General features: G+C 36.4%; 1 pseudogene; it reads left to right on the top strand.

Moving 5' to 3' along the window:
• Positions 1-20,317, top strand: part of LOC119263825 — a 31,223-nt pseudogene extending 10,906 nt beyond the window's left edge.
• The last annotated feature ends 499 nt before the right edge of the window (positions 20,318-20,816 follow it).

The raw sequence follows: 20,816 nt of genomic DNA, 5'->3' as shown, positions 1-20,816 counted from the left end.
TAGCCAGCTGAAGAAAAAGGTAAAAGAGTCCAATGTAAAATACATGATTTAACTAATTTTACTTGTTTTTCTCGAGAACTTCTGAAATTTCTGACCTGGGATGTAAACCATACAATAAATCATACTATAAAGCATAGTTCTTCTGCTATTCATGCTTCGCCATTCAAAAACTGCAAAGTTTATGAGCATGAACTCATTAAAGAAGTTTTTATTCCATTCTTTAATTTAAGTAATCAAGCACACATTTAAGATGCCACTGTCATCTTTATCAAAATATGGAAAAGAAGGTTTTACAAACAAATAAATAACAGACCGCACCCTTTACTACTGAAGATTAATGCACAGCACAGTTTTTGATCATCAATTCAAGAAGCTTTTATTGTCATTCCATCTATGAACAAGTACACAGTGGAGTGAAATGACGTTCCTCCAGGAACAACACGGTGCAACAAGGAACACAAAGTACAAAGTGTTAACGTGCAGACAGTGTACAAACAAACAAAATAAGCTATAAACAATAAACACGATAAATTAAACAGACATTAGACACAGTAAACAGACAGGACAGTGCAGCATCGACACAGCACTCATTTCTGGACATGATGGTGAGAATAAGGTGCAGAGACATTTAACATGCTGTGATCTGTGAGTCACGCAGTCAGATAACAAACATAAACACAGCAGTTACTAGTAAAACTTGAGTAAACTGACCATGACTGACTCTCCACTTCTAAACCACTTTACACTTTATCAGTTTACAGAAATCCACAGGCTCCTGCAGTAAGTCTCACCGTGCATCTGTCATGCATCATCAGCTACACTGTACCATTTCAATAATGAATAATTCATTTCTTTCTGCTATGAAAAAAAAAGTTTGACTACACATGCTCACATTTACACATTCCCAATAAGAGATAAACACTGTTATTGGCTGTTATTTGGATTCCCAAAGGAAGGTTGGCTTCAGAGAGTATATTTCAACACAACTCTGTAACAACTGAAATATGTTCTGAAATCAACCCTTTTTTTATTGACCACCATCAGCTAAATCATTTTTAGTTAGCACAAATAAAAACATCAGGGCCATCAGGGTTACACAACATCAGGCTGTACCAGCGGAAGCAGAGAGCCTTTTCCTAGCAATCAGATCACTGTGATCAGCCTGCTTAAGGAAAACAGTCCCATCGGTCTTGATTTCATACTGATGTGAACTGGAGGCTCCTGCTAATCTCTATTAAGTGCTCCTGAGTTTAATTAAGGTTGATTCTGTTGAATATTTGGGCTGCATATGGAAACTAGTGATAGCAAATGGAATCTTTCTGAAGCGGTGAGGCTTTTATTTAACCTGTGTTAAGGAACGTTTACTCAAAGTTTTGAAGACCAGCATACATTAATGACACCTGGTGGTAAGAAGTAGGAATGGTACCTATCAATCTGGTTTGGAATGAAAACTTGCAGTCACACTGGGCCTTTGCCCAGGAAATTCCACCTCTGCATTTAACCCATCTGTGAAGTGAATACACACACACTAGGGGCAGTGAGCACACTTGCCTGGAGGGGTGGGCAGCCCTGTCCTAGGCACCTGGGGAGCAGTTGGGGGTTAGGTGTCTTGCTCAAGGACACTTCAGTCATGGACTGGGGGATTGAACCGGCAACCTTCAGGTCACAGGGCCAGTTCCCTAACCTCCAGCCCACGACTGCCCACCAGCCAATGGCTTCCCAATAAAGCTTAGTAAAGGTTAGTTAAGGCATATAGTTAGTGCTATAAACCTGAAACTGGTAATAAGTACATCACCTTAGATGCTCAAGATAGTTCACAGCTGGCAATTACAACAAATCTCCTGACAAATTCATGCAGAATCTTATTCACAGATAATTTTGCTCGAGTCTTTAACATACTGTTTCACCTATGTTTCTCTTTTCCTTCCTGAGTCTCTGACCTGCCCTCACCAGTTTCTGGATTCATGTCTTTGACACGTCATGTTTAATGTTTAATTTCTATTTATTCCAGTTAGTTCCAGTCTTCCTCCTTCGGGCATCTGACAATCAAATGTCTTTCTTTTTGGTTTTCTTTTATTTTCTAGTGTTCATTGTTTTCTAGTTTTCACCTGAGCCTTTACTAAGCTCTGCCGCTCCAACAAATCCTCATACATCAGTGCTTTGTTTTGGTTCTTAGTCCAGCCCCTTGTTTCGTGACTCTGCCCCTGATTGTCGCCACCTGTTTTGTGTCTGTGTTTTATAAGCCCCGTGTTTGCCTTTAGTTTTCGCTGGTTTTTGTGTTGTTTGATATGATTTATCATATTGGATGTATTGTATTCTTGTGGTGTTTGGTTCTTGTCTGAGGTTCTGTTTTCATTTTGTCATGTCTGTCCCTCTTGCTGTCCATATCGGCTTTTTGAACCTGGACCGTTTTGACCATGACCCTGGATTTGCCCTTAATAAAAGTCGCTTATCTCCGCATATGCATCCACCTCCTCGCTCCCTGGAATCACACCATGAAGCACTTTTCCCCTGATAAAGTGAATGCAGTGAACCTTTAAAGCTCATTTGAGCTGCATAATTGGACATTAAGGTCACTTTAGTACCTTTGGTGCATTAAAAAAAAAAAAACCTGTTCTGTACCTTACAGTGTAGTGCCACCTAGTGGAGGTTTACATTACTCTTTAATACTCTAAAACGGCAGATTTGAAAATGCTACTACTGTCCTGAGACTGATTCACCATCCAAATATTATCTGGACAACAGTGATCCTGTGGTCAGACACTGATCCAATGATGGACAGAGCAGAGTGCAGCTGATCACACCATCATTACATCTCCAGTCTGTATTTATACACCTATAAAGTGGATATATAAGGCAGATAAAGCTCATAAAGTGTTCAGTGAGTGGAAGGGTTTCTAATAAAGCAGGTAGTGAGTGTCCATATTGTCTATAGTGACCACTGCATATGTAGATTTATGTACATGTAGTCTCTATCTGTGGTCCTGAAACAGGACTGTGCTCTCCATGGTGCTGAAAACCAGGGGCTGTCCTGGAGCATAAATAAGTAAAACATAAATAAATAAATAGAAATAGTTTAAAATCATTTTTTAATGAAATAAAAAAAGATTTCATTCACTCTTTGGTGCTTTTGTCTCTCTCACTGGCTGATAATCAGAGTGACTACAATGTAATATTCAGCTTTACAGTGTAGTCGACAGTGTGAATGTTTCCCCTGAATAAAGTAAACAAATGAATATGAACTACAGCAGAAATGAAGGTGAGGAGAGTGAGCAGGAGCAGTGATAGCACCACCACCACCAAAACTAAGGACAGTCTTTTCCTTCAGGCCACCAACTAAAAAAAAAGAAAAGTGACTAATAAAAAGTGTTGTTCCATAATCCAGAGAGAACAATGACTGCCGTTCTTTCACCTCCACAACCTTCAACTCATCAGCACATGCCTGGAGCACTTGTGAGGAGGCCAACTGTACAATACCTTACAATAACAATATAAAACAATAAAACACACAGATTTCATATAAAAATATATAATATATGGGAAGATCATGTTTGGGGATGTGACCGCAGTAGAACTGGTTAAATGTTCCACAATATACACTTATTTAATTGATGATACAATAAGTCTTATTGTCTGTGTGTTGTTACTGAAGTCTCTAGAGAAACTTGGTCAAAAGGTGCCAGAGAGCAAAACCATTTCAGATGTGCAGTAATAGATCAGTTAGTCCACAGGAGGATTTACCTTTGCCTTTTTTCCTGGTATAAAGCTCTACTCTGCTCTGACGGGTGAAATATCCTTCAAATATTACATTTAAACAATTGGCCTTTTCTGAAAAAGGGCAAAAACCTGCCATTTCTGCAAAAACCTGTAAGTAGCCTGTTAAATATCATTATACATTTGAAAGGAGCCAAGTTTTTTATTGTAATATAAAAATGAGATATTGGAAGTTTTAGTGGATCTTATTTGGTGGATACTAATCAGCAGACTCACACAAACCCATGCCTGATCCCATGAATAAATCTATTAAATGTGCTCCCTTCTACCTTAAGTAAAAGAAGTAGAAACAATTTAGAGTCCAATATGATATTTATATTTTTGTAGATAATACATACAGTGCGCAAGCCAAATGCTTCAAAGTTATTACCAATCCGATTTAGGTAAGATATGCACGGCTGGTATTTGATTTTAAAAGTCACAGCAAAATAACATTTTTTTTAGATGTGCAGTGTGACACATAGGTTAGATTGTTTTATAATGCAGTTAATAGTATCGTCTATTTTAATAACTGAATTATTAGTGCCATTGCTTTAGTGCCATTATTACCTATATGACATGTTCAAAAATACAGATATATAAGAGCTCTTCTTTAAACTCTCATGTCTGTTCCTGCAGGACGAAAATGCTGAGGAGCTGAATTGTGCAGCCTTAAATTTCCATGAAAGGAAAACAAAAATAGGAAGAGGGAAACAAGAACAGCCACAAGAAGACACTCTGTATTCTGCAGTAAGGGGTTCCTCTGTCAATGACTGCAGAGTCACTCATTAATTTCTGTCTTTATTATTTGTATCATCTGTACATTCAGTGCAGTGGAGGAGGACAAGTCAGGTGCCCAACTGACTGAAAATTAAACTCCATGTTGTGATTCTGATTTAAAAAGTAATTAATTGTGCCTACCAGTGTTGAACCCTCAGAGAGATGAGGGTCTTCATGAGGTCATTCAGTCATTGGCCTAAATGATTGTGTCAGAAAAATTGTACAGAATTAAATAATTAATGATGAAATCAATTATGAACTGCTTTGAGAATTTATGATTCTCATAAATTACTTTTCTTCACCAATGAGTTGTACAAACTAAAGCATAAGCCAGACACACATGAAACTCAGTCAATAAATAATACTCATTGCTGCTACTGAGGCACATAAGATGAGCCTGATTGGCCTGAAGAGGGTGCTACGTCATAGTGTTTAACATACCCCCTACACTATGATATACAGACATAATTGTGGGTGCTACTGATTCCTTGGCTCACATTAAATCAAAATTACATGTCAATAGGGGGCACTATAAAAACTAACTAGCTGTTTCTCAGCATCTGTACATCTGATCAAGATGAAATTTTGCACACTGCATTTTTTAGTTTACTTATATTTAAGGATGACACAATGATTTCAACAAGCATTTAACATGCTTAAATATAAGTAAATATAATGTATATGTGCAGTAAATATGTATAATATTAAATATTTAATATGTGTATTAAATTTGTATATGTATATACATACATTTTATCTGATCATTTCATTTGAATCATTTGGAGGTAAATAATTACTGAGAACTTTTTTGCATACCATAGTCACCACAAAATAAATAATACATTTATCAATAACAGTTCAGAATTAAATTACTCAAAAAATGTGTTCTTATCATCTGAAAATGTAACGCACTTACATGAATTGTTCAGATGCAGCATACAAAATTGAACCCATTTGGCCTTAATAAGTCAGTGTACAAGACTTAAAATCAGTAAAACAGTCTCACTGGTCTCATGTGACTCAGGGTTTTTTTTATTTTTCATTTTTGCTAATTAACTTAAATTGAGCTGCTTGTCTGACACTTTGACTTATTATTTTCAAAGTCTGCAGCTTAGTATGCAAAGGTCAAAAGGCCAATCTCTACTTAAGGCTCTTACAATCTCTAATTCAAGGCTCTTGATCAATGATCATGACATATAAAATATTTTAATGAACTGTGATAGACTGTGCTTTATGCTATGTCTGCAAAAAAGCCCCTCTGTGACATCTGTGGTTAGTATAGTGTAGTGGGTAACAAGTCTGTCTCCTGTGCTGCAGACTGGGGTTCAATCCTTCATCTCATCTGCCACCCTACACTATAACAATGAGGGTTGTTAGATAAGATTCCTAACACTACCTTTGCCTCCCTGTGTAAAATGGTCAAATTGTGTGTTTTTCTAGGTTGGAGTATCTGACACATTAGACCTTATTAAGCAGATAGGGTGCTTGGACCCCTTGTATTGCCACTTGGTTATTTTTTGTCAACATATTTTGATGGTTTTCTAATACAGTCATATGCAAAACTTAGAACACACCTCGGCAAATAATGCATTTTATTGAATTTGTAAGTGAAGATAACACATTCTCTAATGAGAACACTTAAATATAGGCTTTTTCTGTAAAAGTTAGTTTTCAAATGTTGGTTTAACATATTGGACAGTTTCATTATATTATTTATCTGATAATTATATGTTGAAACAAATATTCAATAGTCATATTTTACTTAACTGGTCATTAGACAATAGTTATTACTCACTGTTTAAATACTTAGTAATTAGTGAGTGACAATGCTGTTCAGTTTCATTTGATATACATTCAATGCATCATTTGCTCATTAACTAATGAACTAACTGCTGCTTATTACACTGATACTTAACTGATATGTGTGTTTACTCGTGTAACTAGACAGTACTATTGAAATAATTATCTGTTAATAATCTACTGGTTTCTTGTTACTGATCAATTGCTTCTTTGTGTGTCCACTAGAAAGTGAACATTTTACTACTAATTATACTACAACATCATGATTAAGTCAAGACTCGCAATGGCTTAATGATTTTTTTACTTGTTTTGATTTCCCTTTCAGGATTATTAACAGTACTAGGTCATTACTATCAAGCTCTCATATCACTTCTTTATAGTATTAGACACACTTAGCATTTTATTGACATTGTAATAAGCTTCTTTGCATTTTACAGTCCTTTGCTCTGTGATACACTTTAATTATTAAACTTAATTTCTAATTGCTTTTCTTTCAGAAGCTTCTATTGAAACACTGGTTCTGTGTGCGGAAAACTGGTAAAAACAAAGTGTGGACCCTCATACTGATTCTGTGGTTAGAGTCTAAAAGCTGCAGTAGATAACGATCTTTCAAAACAAAGAGAGGAAGCAGTAGCTGAAGGCGCCTGATGTCGCAGGCATGTCTTTGACCATAAACTACTGAGATTGTGAGAGTCTTGCAACACTTGTAGTGATGGTGGTGAGTAAGACACAGAGGAGGCCATGACTCCACTGAGAGAAGTGCTCTGTATTAGCACAGGCTTCACTGTGACACGCAACACCCCCAATAAACTCACTCACCAACACAGAACAACGCATAAAACATGTACTCATGTTCTAAACTAACAAACAACAACAACAAACAACACAAAGAGTCTGTTTTCAGGTGGATGCGCATCTACTGTGAGCCTGTGCATGTAGCCACCTGTATGGCCAAGCCTACAACATATAGGCTGATATAAACTATTCATTTATTACACAATATTTCCAGAATGTTTTATGATTATTCTAGACTTATATGCCTGTTGACTGAAGGATCTTGTAGTGTGATATAAAATTTAAGCAGTGCCAAACCATGTTATTCATTCTTTAACATGGCAAAGTGCATGAAGACACTCTCCATCACCAGATACACGAAATTAAATTAATAAAAAACATAAAATCGCGAAAGAAAAAAGAACACAGTTTCAAATTTTCATCACTGATGAACAACGGGAGCAAAAGTGACGAGATGTTTCAACTCCTCTGACATTGTAGGCCTACCTCTCTCTCTCCCTATCTCTATCTCCTTCCCTCCTTCTCTCTCTCTCTCTCTTTCTCTCTCTCTGTCTCTCTCTCTCTGTCTCTCTGTCTCTCTCTCTCTCTCTCTCTCTCTCTCTCTCTCCCCCCCCCTCAATCTCTATCTCTTACCCTCCCTCCCTCTACGTCTCTCTCTCTCTCCCTCCCTCTGTCTCTGTCTATCTCTCTCTGTCTCTCTGTCTCTCTCTCTTTCTTTCTCTCTCTCATTTAATCTGGAACTAGAGATGTTTTAAAGAGTCAAATGTGTTGACAGCATTAAGAAAATTAGTGGCATTAAACTGTATTGTGGTAACACATTAATAACACATTAAGAACACATAACTACAGTGAAAGACCCAATGAAACTGATCTTTACCTAGAATATTTTGTTACTATTGAAATAATTGAAAACTGTGTTTGTAAACAAAGTCCTGGCTTTTTTATAAAATAGTAAGTACACCTGTATTTTGACTTCAAATCAAGTTCTTTCTCTGTGAATAAAGGTATTCACTGGCTCTTTCAGAGTTGATGACACTTTAAGCCCATAAAGAGGTCCCCAGGGAACTTCTGGTGTTCAAATGAACTTCTGCAGCACAGCAGAAGCACCTTCTGACTTCCTTTTAAACATTTCACTTCTAAAAATCCAAAGCATTTTATGAAAATAACTCCCATCTGGATTCTTATTGTCAGTCTTTACAGAATAGGTACTTTTTACAAGTTTTTCTTAAACTTATGTCTCCTAAGTGAGTTAAACCTGACCTAATTTCATTTTATAGGTGCTGTTTGAGCTGTAGATCTTCATCAGAAGCCATTTTTATCAGTTAAAGCTGGTGAAGCTGCTACACGTCACTGCACATTTGAGGAATACAGTCCAGAGCGGTTGTTTTGGTATAAATATAAACTGGGCCAGACTCGTCAGCTGGTGGGAACAGTGCTAGGAGGTGCATACATTTATTCGCAACTCAAGCTTCAAACCAGAATCTCACTGGAGGCAACCAAGAGCAGCTTTTCACTGCATATTATACCTGCTACTACAAATGATGAAGGAATATATTTCTGTGGAAAATCTCAAGGGAACATTAATGAGTTTTCCACAGGAAATTTCTTAACTGTGACAGGTAATCATCATATTTTCATCATCATTTGTTAAGGTAAACATTTTTTTAACAACCTTTAATAGCAGAGGGGGAAAATGGAATAAACGTTCCATTTTACAATAATTTTCATTTACTGTAAAGCTCCATCATATCTGTACATAGGTTTACCATGCCTGTGCAAAAGTCTTTGTAGTACAATTAATATTTTATGTTTTCCAGTATGTTAAACTCAGCAAAACATATAAATAAAGAAAATTAGCAGAAAAATGTAAAATACAATTGTGTATAAAAAATATTTAAAAAAAATATTTTTTTAAAGTGAGGTTTGGTGAAAGTTCTGGCAAAATCTAATATGAATGATAAAAATCAGAAACCTACTTAAGAGCTAAAAGCTCCCTCTTGTGGAAAGTCTTAGTTTGGATAACGAATTGACTGAGTAAGTAGGTGGGTAGGTGAGTGAGTGAGTAAGTGAGTGAGTAAGTGGGCGAGTGAGTGAGTGAGTGAGTGAGTGAGTGAGTGGGCGAGTGAGTGAGTGAGTGAGTGAGTGGGTGAGGGAGTTAGTGAGTGAGTGATTGAAATACACACAGGTTTCACAAGATGCTTGTGTAAACTTCTATAAGGAAATAAAATGCTGATAACTGAACATGCTACTGACTCATGAGTGTGACCATCATTGTCTTGTGAATGTGATCAATAATTATTAATTACTGTGGTAAGGTTAGAAAGGAAAGCTGCCTCATTTGATTGTAATATGTCCCTTCAATAGGTGAACATACGCAAGTTACTTTCTACAGGCTTCTCAGCCCAAGACTGTTTCCTGCTCCACCAGTCCCTGGTACTGGTACTTCAGTTACTCTGCAGTCAGAAGGTAAATGTACATCAAATTTATTTTCTGAAAAAAAAAAATTCAGTGCTTCAAAAATGCTTGTGACTTTATTTATTTCATTTGTCTGCCTGTATAACATACCATAACAGCCAAAAAGACTTCTTAATTCATCATTTTTCATGTTACACCCACTTTGATCAGCAGAGAATAGGTTTGTTTTTTTTTTTGCTGGTCACTTAATCTGCTGCCTTCTCTGTGGTCAAAGCTGAGAAACTTTATTGAAGATGGTGTGAACCACCAAACAAAATGAACTTGAAATCAGAATGAAATCAGACATTTTAAAACTCTTTCTAAATATGGACTCTGATCATCAAACTCATGATAATAAATAAAAGTAATCTTATTAAACAAGAAACACAAGAGTTTACAGTGTCAGATTTTTACTAAAATGGTTAAAATAATATTTCTGTGACGCCTTTCTTGCCCTGCCTGCTTTAGATCAATTTTGGTCTTGTTTTTTAAAATCCTACTTTTGATTTTTGTTGAATTCCACCTTTTTTTCAAACTTTCAAAGTAATTAAATTGTTGACATGTAAACAAAGTCTTTCAGGCTGGCTGATGTGAATCTTAACTGAAGAAAAAAATGTTGATCAGGACTTCATCTCACCCGATATTAATAAGTTGACTAATGTGTTTGTTTTCTCTTGTTTGGATTATTGTAATGCATTATTTACTGGCATCTCCGAAAAGAGTTTAGACAAACTACAGAATGTACAGAATCAGCAGAAAGAGCTTTTACATCAACAGAGTAGAGTGGCAGCACTTTGCTTGCTTCATGCTCAGTAGAGAAAGTATTTTGAAGTCATTCAAATTTAAAACTGATAATGGAATAAGACTTCATCTTATATATAACTGCTACAAAGATGTCTTAGAGCCCAGTGTGTACCACCTCACCATGAACTTATTTACAAAGATACATTTTAGTCCAAAACATTTTTTCAAAACTGTTCTTAAACACTTTTTCATTCATCATGTAATGTACATATTTATTAGTATTTCATGTGGTAACTTTCTGCTGGAGCTTTAAGAGGCTTTTTAAGGAACTTTTTGTAGCCAAACACGAGTAAAAAAGAAGAGCAGACAGGAAAAAGACCCTGTTACAGCCAATGAGCTCAGTCTCCTGAGCCCAGCCAGCTCATACAGTGTGCTGCTGTAGTTAATTACTTCCTTTCCAGTTTCTTTCAAGCAAGAACAGCTTCATATTAACACAATGGCTCTGATTTGGATGCTGATTTTGCATCTCTACATGATACGTAAGTTTAGGAGGTTTAGATCTTCATTTACTCTTATATTTTGGGTTTATTATTTACCGTATGTTGAAATATCATCTACTACTGTCTTTGTCAGCTGAGCTCTGATCTGATTCTATTTTATAGGTTCTGCTCAAACTGGGGATCTTTCTGAGGCATCATTTGTGAACCTGTTACTTTACACTGCAAATTTGTAGAAAAGTTTTCTCAAAATAATTGGGTTTGGTACAAACAAAGATCAGGACAGGAACCTCAGGAAGTGGCAGTGAAGTTAGGCTCTAGAGAACCCCACTCTTTCATCAGACTCAAAAATCAGATTCAAAATAAACCAGCATTTTTCTCTGACTATTGAACAAACTACTAAAGATGATGAAGGAATGTACTTCTGTGGAAAAGGAGATGAAAAAACCATTACATTTTCTAATGGTACATTCTTAGCAGTGAGAGGTAATAAATTGACTGTTTTGTACATCATTTTTGTCTCACATATACACTCATGTAGAACTTTACAACAATAGAAAACTCATATGAAATGTTTGTACAGTTAATTTTATTATACTCAATTTTTTATGATGTCAATCAAATTGACACTGTATTGAATTTTCAGTGTTTACATTGCGCTTGTGTGTATCATAATGATATATTGTATAAATAAAAAGCCAATTGATTACCACAATACCCTGTTTGTAGTGCTTCAATATTGCTGCATTTTGAAAAAAAAATGTTAATATTTAATAATTTACAGTCTAATGTGTGACTGAAAAGCCAATATTCACTAAATTCTTATGTCTGCTTGTATCGACCACGTAAACCCCAGTTTAACATATCAGTGCTCCAAACTCCAGTATGGGTGTCAGTTTCTCCAGGAGAGTCGGTCACTCTGCAGTGTACGGTCCTCTCTGAGATCAGAGCAGCAGATCTCCGAGTGCTCTGGTTCAGAGCTGCTGCAGGACAATCCTTTCCTGAAATCATTTACACTCATCAGAACAGCAGCAGCCGTCAGTGTGAGATCAGCTCTTCTACACACAGCTCTGTGTACAACTTCTCCAAGAACAACTTCAGCCACTCTGATGCTGGAATTTACTTCTGCGCTGTGGCTGCTTGTGGGAAGATCATTGTTGGTAATGGAGCATCAATACAGTTGAGTAAGCCTCTTTAGCTGCTTTGCGTTGTTTACCTGTATACGTTAAGTGCAGTAAAACTGTTGGCCATTGAGCAATATTCCAATAACGGAAAATTCCAAGCAAATTCTAAATTTATTCCAAATCTGTCAGTATTCTGGAGCCATGTGGGCTGAAATTTTTAACTTAGATGTCATCATAAATTGGACATCATTGGAATTACAGTGAACAGCATTTTGGCATACAATACAGGAAATTGCATCTACATTTTTATTCTAGCAACATTTATGATAGAACTGAAGCTCTGACCACTTTCCTTACTGTTTTAGTGATGCTGCTAAGTTATATTAATGTCATGGTGATACAGTAACATGTAACAGTCTGTGTTTACTTTGAACTTATAAAATAAATATAACAGTGCTTTGATCATTTATATCTTGCAGAGGGTCCTGTGGATCCCACTGTGTTCTATCTGGGAGCAGCTTTGGGAATCTGTGTGATTGTAATCTGCATTCAGGCCATTCAGAACTGCAGGGGTGAGTGTAGATTAATCTGTTATACATGGTGGTATTGTGCTTTTGTAAATAATTAATGATTATGTGTTTTGAAACGTTGCGTAACTACAATGCTACACTAACAGTGCCAAATAAATAAATTAAAATAAAATTGCATTTACATTTATTTACATGTACAGCATTTAGCAGACGCTTTTATCCAGAGCGACTTACAAGAAGTGCTTTGTCTATCTAGAGAAAGTATCTTTGCTAGTTACCAATAGGTTAGAGAAAAAGACAGGCCTGAGCTCAGATACTGCTAGAAACAAAAAGTCAGGGTAGATAGACCAGAACTCTGTGCCATTCAATGCAATGCAATACAATAAAATACAGTACAATATATTACAATACACAGTGCAATACAATAAAATATAAGTGCAGATTATAAATCAGTGCTGATTTAAGTGCTGTGTAAAGAGATGAGTCTTCAGTCTGCGTTTGAAGACAGCAAGAGACTCTGCTGTACGGACAGCCAGTGGGAGTTCATTCCACCACCTGGGCGCCAGTACAGAGAACATTCTCGATGCTTGTCTTCCACGCGCCTTGAAGGATGGCGGGTCAAGCCGAGCTGTAGCTCGAAGGGCTCGTGGTACAATGCGAGATTTCACCATTGATAAATAAATTAATAAATAATAATAAATTAATTAATTAATTAATTAAAATAAATAAATATTTTGTCCTCTTCTGAGTTTTGCATTTGGGCAGAACGAATCTGATCAAATCCGATCAGAAATGTGTTGATCGGATTACTGACAAACTCTGTTTTTCTTTAGTTGTTGGATTTTTAAATGCCTGTAAACACACTCAGCATAATCTTTCTTTACTCCATCATAGGGAGAGATCATGATTCGGTGGTGGAGAACAAAGCCAGTCAGGTACTACATGTTCTCTCATCCACACTGACTCTGTTTAATTCTTATAGAGTTCTCTAATCTTCAGCCTTTAATATTTCATATTCATCTCTACAGGACTCTGCAGCTGTGGGGCTGAGTTATGCAGCCAAAAGCCTGAGAATGAAGAGTGGACGCTCTGAACACAGTGTTTACTCTGAAGTCAGATACTTCTCAGTTACTGACCTCAACAGTCACTGACTCACTGGACTCTCTTCTCTTGTAGCAGCAGAAGTGAAGTTTGGGGATGTTTTCTGTTACTGTCAGCTTTGTAATCTGTATCTGTTTATTTGTGTTTGTGCTGATTTCAGTCAGGATCTACAATCATGTGCTTCACTTTGCTCTGAGATCAAAACTGCATGGGAAAAAAAAAAAAACAGTCCAGTTTGGTATGAAGCGTCAGTTCTCTGCAGGAGCTGAGCGAGAGCAGTTTTAGAGTCTGTGGTTACTGACACATCTCATGTGTGGCAAACGGTCATGAGCTCAGATGGTGTCTGATATTAGATGGAGAGGTGTTTAAGATAGTAGTGACAATTTCCATATAATTAATTTAAAGTAAAGCTGTTTTCACTCTTTAGGCCTTTAGAGATTATTACTGATGCTTTAAATGGCATCTTATGGTATTGAAAGTACACCAGTTTAAAATCTGTATATCACTGTTGTTGGAAGAAAACCTCAGTATCAACATTATCAAACATTAAAATCATCAAACATTAACCTGTCCAACATACAAATTTTACAGCAAAATTTAAAATGTACTTTACTTTTAATGTAAGTCAATGGAACTGGATTATTTTGGTCTTTTTGGGTAATTTATTTGGTCAAAAACAACAAAAATGGATATCAGCTATATATATATATATATATATATATATATATATATATATATATATATATACACATGTTCAGATGGAAATATATTTATTTGGATTTGAAACAATATTAATGCCCTTTTAACTGAATGCCCATTTGAACTCAACCAAGAATAACTGGAGGAAATAATAACTTTTAAAAAATGAAATAGATATAAATTTTTCAATGCTGAAATACTGTATGCTTTGGAATTTAATCCTAACTATAAATGCATGTAATCGTGTTTCATAACTTGCTGTGCTTCCATATAATAAGGCCATGTTTACATATTGTACAGGCAATGGCGTGTGTGAAGTGTAAATGTTTAAAATGTGTCTTTAAAATAATTGCAATAAAATATTCTGAAATGAAAAGTAGATGTCTACTTATGATATTTGATTAATACTTTATTACATATTTGTGCTAAATTAATGTCGGTGCGTATCACCAAACACAATAAGCATTTCCTACACAGCATGTCTTTATTCATTCTCATTAAAAATCAGACTGTAAATTAATATCTGTAGATGATTATTTCAACACTTAATTTTACTCAATATGGTACTGTACTGTTAATGTTACTATCTCATATATTCAGCTTTGTAATTTGCTACCTGGACTTATTACTTACCTTTATATAAAATATTATTTTAAGGCATCATCTTTAAACCTGTTTGTTTCCACAAGGCAAAGATCTGATGATTTTGTTAATATTGAATATAGAAATAAATGAGAAATCTCAGTCTAAGGCCGTCCCTTGGACAGACAAACAGGTACAGTCATTCTGTAAGTAGACGGAGGTAAACAGAATGGTCAGAGATACATTTACAGTATAAGGAACATATTGACGTCTTGTGAATGTGATCAATAGTTATCATTTACTGTGGAAAGGTCAGACAGGACAACTGCCTCACTTGACTGTAATATGACTCTTCAATTGGCGAACGTACGTAAGTTACTTTCTACAGGCCTCTCGGACCATGACTGTGTCCTCCTGAGAGGGAACTGAATTTCTCCAACAGAACCAAAACAGTCTTTTTATTTTTAGATAATTTCTTATTAAACAACAGATCAGGCCTTTAAACCTTGCGAAGAGAATATAGTGGCTTTCTTACATGTGCCTGTTTTCCTACAGAGGCTATTAGTCTTTTAGTCAGTAAGATCACAGAATGTTTTTCAGGAACCAAAACTATTAATAATAAAAGTAGAAACAAGAATAATAAAAAAGGACCATTGCTGTGGCCAAACAGATCAAGTCAAGCAGACAAACAGAACCATGTGACTTTTACCAGCCAATGGGGTTCAGTATAAGACCCCAGAAGCTGATGCAGTTTGAAGCTTTACTCAGTTACACCCTTACCTTCATATTTGCCTTCAAGTTTCAAGTTATAGCTGTTGTTTTTTCTGATGATGGATCCAGCTGTGATTATCATCTTACTTCTCTACAAGACATGTAAGTTTCATAAAGTTACTGAAAACTGTTCTTACATGTATTATTGTTAATTCTGCTTGTTTTAATTTGCATCCATATTTTTCTTATTGACGGAACTTTGGTTGAATAGACTGAACTTTTCTTTATAGATTCTGCTCAAGCAGTGAGAAATTCTGAGCCGTTGGTCGTCTCAGCAGCTCCTGGTGAAAAGGTCACTCTCAACTGCCCACCTGTAGTTGACTCAGATGCAGATGTCAGGATGTGGTACAAACAAAGACTGGAGCATGCGCCACTGGAAGTGGGATCAAAGTTTAAAACTAGGGATTCAATAATTTCAGCTCCTTTTGACAAATCAAGATTTAAAATAGAAAGAACAGCTCAAAGCGTTTCTCTCAGTATTGAACGTGTCACTAAAGAAGATGAAGGAATGTACTTCTGTGCAGCAGCTGGAGAGAAAACGATGAACTTTTCTACTGCTACATTCTTAGCGGTCACAGGTAATAGAATTAATTTATTGTATTCATTGTTTTGAACATGTAAAATGTATTTATTTTTAAAAATCCATTTAGAAGCCATTCTAAAATGTTTTGTTGCTACTGACCTTAATAATATCAATTCTAGTACAAAACTGATGCTTAGTTTTTTAATATCCCTTACATGTCACTGTCACACTTTAGATGCATAATAGACTCATTGCTGTTTCATTGTTTTACTTTTATTATAATGTTATCATACTGATATGTCAGTGTTATTCTAAAACTGTATATATTACATTGTCCAGGGCAGTTAAACACATCAGTGCTCCAAACTCCAGTATGGGGGTCAGTTTCTCCAGGAGAGCCAGTCACTCTGCAGTGCACAGTCATCTCTGAGATCAGAGCAGCAGAACTCCGAGTGCTCTGGTTCAGAGCTGCTGCAGGACAATCCTTTCCTGAAATCATTTACACTCACAACAGCAGCAGCCGTCAGTGTGAGATCAGCTCTTCTACACAAAGCTGTCGGTACAACTTCTCCAAGAACATCCTCAACCAGCACCATACTGGAACTTACTACTGCGCTGTGGAAGCTTGCGGGAGGATTATTTTAGGCAGTGGATCATCAGTAGAACTGAGTAAGTGTTTTTTTTCAGGTTTGTATACATTTCTTTTGAGACCTGACCTTAGAGGTCAGTTCGAATTCCATTATCTTTGCTGCTATTCGCCACTCTACTATGGTGCAGTACCAACATCTATAGAGGTTTGATTAATATCCTGCACGCATCACCACAGTGTGTAAAATCCCACCAGTAAAACGATAAATATTCTATTTTAAAAATTAATATGTGGCAGAATATTATGGCATAATTTGCTTTATTTCCAAATATAATATTGGTAGTAAGCCGAAATAGGGATTTATGCCAGACTATGTGGAACACTTAAAAACCGTAAACCCTCAGTTCCTTATGATCATCATCATCCACAGCATCCTTAGCTAATGGGGGATTTCAATAACCATGGTACCACTTTGGTACCTTAGGTACAATGCAGCGTCATCCAAGTGGCCAGCCCGAGCAGCCATGTAGCTGTGGTGTAGTGTCACTTAGGCAGCCGGCCCAAGAGGCCTCATAGTTGGTCAAATTATGTTTCGTCCACAAAACATGTCATCTGTCCAGATGTGTTCAAACTTTTGCATATGACTTCAGCTATGAAGTATTATCGTGGGTAACATTACAGCCAGGGGTTTAAATCCCTGTTTGAGGAGTTGAGCTGGTATTTATGGCTGCTTTAGGAAACTCCAACACTTCTATGAATGTAAATATACAGTAGTGTCATATTCTAATATCTTACAGCCTGTCCTGTGGATCCCACTGTGTTCTATCTGGGAGCAGCTTTGGGAATCTGTGTGATTGTGATCTGTGTTCAAGCCATTCGAAACAGCAGCGGTGAGTGTAGCTTAATCTGTCATATATGGTGTTATTATACTTTGTAAATAATGACTGATTAATGCATTTTAAACTGATCTTTTACAATAATGCCTTAAATTGCAAGATTTAGGAAATATTAACTTACAGAATACATGTAAAGTCCTTTTTTAAAAACTATTAATGGAAGAACAGCATTTAATCTTAATCTTAATCTAGTCCTTTGTCTTCATTTCATTCTGAATTTATATTTATGCTGATTTTATATGTATTTTTGTTACAATTAAAATAATTTACTTTTAGATTTTTCAATTTTTATGTTCTCTTGCTTTTATTTTTTTGTGTGCTTGCTTTTATTTGCCTTTCTAGATGTGACATGAAAATATGAACATAAAAGTATGAATAAATAAAGTGTATTATTACTATTAGTGGGCTAAAGATAAAGTTTCAAATAAGAAAACATTAATGACTGTCAGAATCTTGAGAGTTTTAAGAAGAAATTTCATCTTAAGATTGCTTAGTGAATGAGGCCCATTATATGAGCCCTAATAATGAAAATGAGTAAAATAATGATTCATTTTTTATTAATTGGGCTTGTGCAAACTGACTGTAACTAAAAGTGACCAGCACTGAGGTCATATTCTCTGATCTAAACTCTAAATATGACACTGTGATCTTTCTTTAGTCCATCATAGGGAGAGATCATGATTCGGTGGTGGAGAACAAAGCTAGTCAGGTACTACATGTTCTCTCATCCACACTGACGGTGTTTAATTCTTATAGAGTTCTCTAATCTTCAGCCTTTAATATTTCATATTCATCTCTACAGGACTCTACAGCTGTGGAGCTGAATTATGCAGCCAAAAGCCTGAGAATGAAGAGTGGACGCTCTGGACACAGTGTTTACTCTGAAGTCAGATACTTCTCCGTTACTGACCCCAACAATCACTGACTCACTGGACTCTCTTCTCTTGTAGCAGCAGAAGTGAAGTTTGGGGATGTTTTCTGTTACTGTCAGCTTTGTAATCTGTATCTGTTTATTTGTGTTTGTGCTGATTTCAGTCAGGATCTACAATCATGTGCTTCACTTTGCTCTGAGATCAAAACTGCATGACTTAAAAAAAGCAGTCTGGTCTGGTATGAAGTGTCAGTTCTCTGAAGGAGCCGAGCGAGAGCAGTTTTAGGGTGTGTGATCAGTCAGATGTGTGACAAACACATTAATGAGCTCAGATGTCTGATATTGTTCGCTCTCAATGGAAATGTAGAAGACGTGTTTCAGGTTGTAGTGAGAACAGATCAATATACACAGTTACTGTTTATTTGCTTTGTTTAACATACTGGGAGAAAAGTAAAATAAAATGTGGCCTCCACAAAGTTATGGAAGTTAACCTAAGCAAATAAAGTCCAGTCTAGTTTGATATGAACTGTCAGTCCTCTGAAGGAGCTGAGTGAGAGCAGTTTTAGAGTCTGTGGTTACTCACAACTGTGGTTGCACGACTGAAAAATAAACGTCTAGTTTCAGGTCTCTGAAGGATCAGAATTTGTGGTCACTTTAGACATTTAAACGTGGCAAGCATGCGCTCAGATGGTGTCTGATATTGAGTTCATGAGGCTGTAGAAGACGTATTTCAGGCTGTGGTTGCTCTTCAGGCCTTTAGAGATTATTATTGATAGCTTGAAACTGAATTCATGCTCCACCTGTTTATCTACGTTTAAAAACTTCTGTTAATAGTGTTCGATTTGTTTGTTGACTTTGACATATCCAAAAAAAATGCCATAGCTATTCACAAGTCAATGTTTTGTTATTTATTAGGTTTTTCAATGTGTTTGAGCATATAAACAGTAATTGTTTATTAAAGTGTGCAGAAGTGTGTTCACTGTAGGAAATCAACATTGTGATATTTACTTATTATTATTTTTACTTTACAAAGTATGACTTTTAGCAGCCAAATAAATACTCTTCAAATTTCAGGTGGTTGCAGGTTGCTTGCTGAATATAAATATAACCTTCTTATTATTTATTTGGTTCTGAATAGGTGAACAGACTTGGTGACACAGAGGAAGCTCTAATTCTTCAAGAGGTCACGTTTTAGTGTTTTTTGAAAGATGAGGTTGTTTAACTGTTTAAACCATCTTACAATGTCTAGACAACATATATTTTACATGAAAAAATATATTAAATCATTTTTTTCACTTATTCTTTGAGGTCACAGGGCAGAGTTTTCAGCTTCTTACTGAGACTTGTTTTCTCCCCTTGGTAATGTAGAGTAAAAAGATGTGTGTGTTCATGGGCTTGTTTGTGTTCCACTGTAAACACACTAGCACAGTGAGGAGTTTGTCATCATATCAAACCACACCACTTTTTTTTTTAAACCTGATTTTCCAAGTATGGCTCAGAGGACTCTTGGGCTGGTGGTCTGATGCAGCCTGGCCGATTAAGCGACCTGATTGAAGTGATATCACAGCCTGGACTGGCTGCTTGATTGACAGGTCACTGCAGCTGTGGGGCTGCCTGGACTGCTAGTGTTTGGCTGCATGAGCAGCACTACAGTAGCACTAGAAGGCCTCTCAGGTTGGCTGCCTCAGCAGCGCTACATCACACCTACTTGGCTGCCTGTGACATCCACCTGGGTAATGCTGCGTTGCACCTATGAGGCTGCCTGGACTGACGGTGTTTGGCTGCGGGAATATGCTAGCTCTTTGTAGCTAAGGACATTTTTGGTCTTTGAGGCTTTTGGGCTCCTGTGTGATGCAATGTAGTTGCAGGACTAAGGACTCCTTCCATGCCAATGAAATGACTCTATACCATGGTCAGAGAAACCCCCACCCCCGCTACCTGTGGGTACCATGAAGTTGTGCGTGTGTGTGTGTGTGTGTGTGTGTGTGTGTGTGTGTGTGTGTGTTCTGTGTTGTGTATTTAGGTATTGCTGATTACGCATTTTGTTACTTTCTGATTGGAAAGCGTCTTGAGCGTGGGAAAGGCACTATATAAATAAAAGTGATGATAATGATAATAAACATATTTCATGATGAACTGATTGATATAAAAGTTGCCTGATATTTTTTTTTCTGTCTCTTATAAAGTTACTGCTTTAGAGATAAAGGGTTTTGTTCTGACAACAACCATATCATTCCTGTTTCAATCTCCCACCATAGTATACATCTGTCTTTTATATTAGTACTGAATTACTGTCAGTATATTTCA

Source organism: Pygocentrus nattereri, chromosome 8 (assembly GCF_015220715.1).
Source record: "Pygocentrus nattereri isolate fPygNat1 chromosome 8, fPygNat1.pri, whole genome shotgun sequence".
In the NCBI taxonomy this organism is placed as follows: Eukaryota; Metazoa; Chordata; class Actinopteri; order Characiformes; family Serrasalmidae; genus Pygocentrus; species Pygocentrus nattereri.
The sequence above is the reverse complement of the archived record's forward strand: the minus strand, read 5'-3'. Positions and strand labels throughout refer to the sequence as shown.